Here is a 3,853-nt window from a genome sequence, read left to right as displayed (position 1 = left end):
GATGCAGGGATGATATACCCAGGATGTTGGGATGCAGGGATGATGTATCTCTGGGATGCAGGGATGATGTACCCAGGATGTTGGGATGCAGAGATGATGTGCCCAGGATGTTGGGATGCAGGGATGCTGTGCCCAGGATGTTGGGCACCAGCCTGGGCTCTGCTTCCCAACAACCAGCCCGTGCCGTGAAGCTGAAGGACACCCCGGTCCCCCCGGCCCCTCCCCTTGCCTGGGGGGGTCCCTTCACCTGCCCCGGCCCTGTGGGACACCCCAGGTCAGGGCCTGCACCCACGGGTGCCACAGAGCCCTCAGGACAGGGACACCCTGCAGCTGAGGGGTCGCGCCGGGACATCCCCATGGGTGCCGTCCCCACCCAGCACCGTGTGTGAGCAGCCCCGGGGATGCTGCTGTGCCAAAACCCCGCTGGTTCCTGGACAGACAAGAGAAAAAAAAAAAAGAAAAGAAAAAAATAATTAGGGTTTTTTATTTTTTTCCCTTTTCCGTAGTAGTCTCCACGTCCAAACTTCCTGAGAGCAGCTCCGGGCCCTCCCTCCGCTTCCGACGGCCGTGCTGCGCCATCCCGGCCGGCCGAGCCCACCGGCCAGGCCAGCCCCGCCTGGGGGCCACTGCAGCCCCACCCCGCCTGTCACCGCGGCCCCCGGGCAGGTGAGTGCCACCGTGCCCAGCCTGGGGCACCCTGGGGGCCGGAGGTGGGGCTGGGGGGGGGGGTTGCGCCGTGCCCTGAGGTGCTGCCGGAGCGGGAACAGCCCCCAGCACCGTGGGGGGCTTGGGAATGGTGCAGGTTCCAAGGTGAGGGGATGCGGGGGGGGGGAGAGGACGGCGGCGGACGGGGAGTGGGACAGTGCCGCGACACCCTGTGGTGACCCCAGTGCTGCCCCCGCCCCTGTCCCTGACTCACCCCCCTGCCCCCCTCACCCTCACCCAGCCCCATCCCTGCGGGTCCGCGATCCCGAAGGAAACGCGTCACCCCCCCCCGGGCTGTGGTGGAGGAAGAGATAACGGCTGGGGGGAGCCCAGCGCAGTGTCCCCTGCAGGGACAGGCCAGGGCCGGTCCCTGGTCCCCTGCCCTCACCCCACGTGCCCCCTCCACCCCCATCACCAGCGGCTGATGCTCCTCATCCCACCCGGGAGGTGCTCAGGGACAGCCGTGGGGAGGGAAGCGTCAGGTCTTGGGGGGGGGTCTCTCGCCGCTATGGCATCCATGGGGGGGCTCTTTCCCGCGGCTGGGCCCCCCAATGAGGAGCAGATGGGGCCCGCCAGCATGTTTTGATGATTCCTCACTTTTCCTGCCAGTATCTCCCAGTGGTTCCTGTTGTTCCCAGCAGTTCTGGGACCCCCCACCTCCCCCCATTGCTGGAGCAGAGGATGAGGCTGGCAGTGGGGCCACTGGGAGGGCTCGGGGTTCCCATGGCTCTCCCCCCCTGCCAGGGTCCAGGGGAGGGAATTTTGGCAGCGGATGAGCAATTAATTCCTCACTGCCGGGAGCCGAAGGGAAATGGGGGAAACTTTCCCACTAAACCGTTTTTCCACCCAAAACCGGATGCTCTGGCCCCAAAACGCAGCGCGGGCTCCGGTGAGGGGGAGGATGAACTCAGGGGGCTGCCAGGGCAGCACCTTTGGGGTGTCCTACGGCCGGAGCAGTAAGGAAACCACCGTGAATCCAGCTGTGAGGACCAGGAAACCTCTGTTTCCTCCCTGGCACTCGGCAGCCCCAGCCCCGTAACACGCGTCCCGGTAAACAGCACCCCCAGCACGGGGGGCTCAGGGGCTCGCCGGCCCTCCCAGCCGGGCCCCCCGGGCTGGCAGCGATCCCGGAGCCGCCCCGGCAAAGCCAGACCCTCTCTGGGTTGAGCAAGAAGCCGTTGGATCCAGGAAGCACAACTGGGAATAAACACAGAACGGGTTGAAGTGGGGCCGTGCGGCGCCGCGCCAGGGGCTGGAGCCGCCGTGCCAAACCCCGCCCCGGCACCCCGGGCTCCCACCTCTGGCAGCATCCCGGGATGGGGTCCTGCAGGAGAGGTTGGGGTGATGCCAGGATGCGCCCCGGGGTGCCTGGGGATGCTGGGGTGAGGCTGCGTGGGGCCACCCAGGCTGCCGAGCGGCCGCGCCTCAGTTTCCCCCCGGCACGGGGGGGGAGCAGCGGGGCCGGGGCCGTTTCTCGGGGTGGAGGAATGCGGAGCCAGCCCCGCCGGGAGGTCCGATCCAAAGCCGGGGCCGGGGGCGGTGGGTGTGGAGCGGGAATGTGTGGAGGCAGAGGGTGCAGCCGTGGTCTCTCTCCGGGCAGGATGCTGCTGCGGGCCGCGGTGCTGGCGGTGCACGCCGCCCTCCTGGCCGCCCTCCGCCCCAGCGACCCCAACGTCTGCAGCTACTGGGAGAGGTAGGGCTGGGGGCACTGGGATGGGGCACAGTGACAGCGGTGGGGCCTCGCAGGACCTGCTGTTCACCCCACATCCCCCCCCCTCCGCAGCTTCACGGTGGCAGTGAAGGAATCCTACACGAAGCCCCACGTCGTGTCCTCCAGCGAGCCCTGTCCCGGCGGGCTGGGCTCCCCCCTGCCCTGCCCGCAGCAGAGGTGGGAGCAGCCCCGGCTCCCCAGAGCCCCTTGGGGACCACACGGTGTCCCCGAGGGCGTGAGGGGCTGGAGGGAGGCTGTCCCCCAGGCTATGGGGGGCTGGAGGAGGGCTGTCCCATGAGAGGATGTCCCCAAGGACATTGGAGAGGGGGCCTGTCCCACTGTGGGTTGTCCCCAAGGACATTGGGAGGGCTGGAGGGGGGCAGTCCCACGAGAGGGTGTCCCCAAGGCCATGATGGGGGGCTGGAGGGGGGCTGTCCCACTGCAGAATGTCCCCAAGGACATGGGGGGCGGAATTCAAGGGCGGTCTGTCCCTGTGCAGATTGTCCCCAAGGCCATGGGGGACCAGAGGGGGGATGTCCCAGTGCAGTGTGTCCCCAGAGCCACAGGGGGCTGGAGGGGGCCTGTCCCCCTGGTCACGGGTGGGCTGGAGGGGGGCTGTCCCAGCACAGAGTGTCCCTGAGGCTGTGGGGGGGATGGATGGGAGTGTCCTAGTGCAGGGTGTCCCCAATGACACTGGGGAGATGGAGGGAGGGTGTCCACAGAGGGTGTTCCCAAGGGCATGGGGGGGGAGTTCGAGGGGGTCTGTCCCTGTGCATGGTGTCCCCAAGGTCTTTGGGGGCTGGAGGGGTGTTGTCCCACCACAGGGACACCCCAAGCTCATGGTGGGGGCTGGATGGGGGTTGTCGCAGTGCAGGTTGTCCCCAAGACCATGGGGGGCTGAAGGGGGGCTGTCCCACCACAGAGGGTCCCTGAGGCCATGAGGGGAGTTGTGGATGGGGCTGTCCCAGTGCAGGGTGTTCTCAACGACACTGGGGTGGCTGTCACCCTGCAGGGTGTCCCCAAGGGCATGGGGGACTGGAAGGGGCCTGTCCCTATGGCCATGGGGGGGGTGAAGGGGCGTCTGTCCCAGTGCAGGGTGTCCCCAGGACCATGGGGGGCTATAGGGGGTGTGTTCCAGTGCAGGGTGTCCCTATGGCCATGGGGGGATGAAGGGGGGTGTGTCCCAGTGCAGGGTGTCTGCAGGGCCATGGGGGGCTGTAGGGGGTGTGTCCCAGTGCAGGGTGTCCCCAAGGCCATGGGGACTGGAAGGGGCCTGTCCCTATGGCCATGGGGGGCTGTAAGGGGGTCTGTCCCAGTGCAGGGTGTCCCCAGGGCCATGGGGAGGTGAAGGGGGGTCTGTCCCGGTGAAGGGGGGTCTGTCCCAGTGCAGGGTGTCCGCAGGGCCATGGGGGGCTGTAGGGGGTCTGTCCCAGTGCA

The sequence above is a fragment of the Neopelma chrysocephalum genome, unplaced genomic scaffold, assembly GCF_003984885.1.
Source record: "Neopelma chrysocephalum unplaced genomic scaffold, ASM398488v2 Primary Assembly neopelma1_137, whole genome shotgun sequence".
Taxonomy (NCBI): domain Eukaryota; kingdom Metazoa; phylum Chordata; class Aves; order Passeriformes; family Pipridae; genus Neopelma; species Neopelma chrysocephalum.
Note: the sequence above shows the minus strand (reverse complement) of the source record.